Below are 583 nucleotides of genomic sequence, written 5' to 3'. Positions count from 1 at the left end.
CCCCCCCCCCCCCCCCCCGGGTCTCTAAACGGCTTCTCTCTTTGATGACAGCAATTCTTGCACTCAACGAGAATGTGTCTTACAGTCTCTGATCTGCCACAATCACATTTGCCATCTGGATGTTTTCCAATGACAGCTAGTCCGTTCCTAAGCCCTAACCCCCTTGTAATTACAACCAAATTCTTTATTTTGCAAACAAAACAATTTTTAGTTATTTTCACTGTATTCTGGATTTTAAAACAGGATCTCCCTTTATTTCCCTTTTCCCCATGATTTATGAATATCCTTGCTTCTTCATCCTGAGTATAATCTTAGGCAGTATCTACTTCTTCATGAGGCTACCAACATGTGCTGGTACCCAAACAAACAGCCAGTATATCAAGTCTAAACTTTTTTTTATTTATCTTTTTATAATGAAGGCTCCTGGTGATTCAGTGCATATCACAGAGCAAGCCATCTTATTTTTTTCTACCCACCATAGCTCCTATAATATTGCAAGCATCTCTGCCGTGAATACTGATATTTGATCTAAAATTCTGTTATTGATTTTTTTTTTAATTTATGGATTTTTTTTTTTTTTTTT

Source organism: Monopterus albus, unplaced genomic scaffold (genome assembly GCF_001952655.1).
Source record: "Monopterus albus unplaced genomic scaffold, M_albus_1.0 scaffold52.1, whole genome shotgun sequence".
NCBI classification, from domain to species: Eukaryota; Metazoa; Chordata; class Actinopteri; order Synbranchiformes; family Synbranchidae; genus Monopterus; species Monopterus albus.
This window is presented reverse-complemented; position numbering follows the sequence as displayed.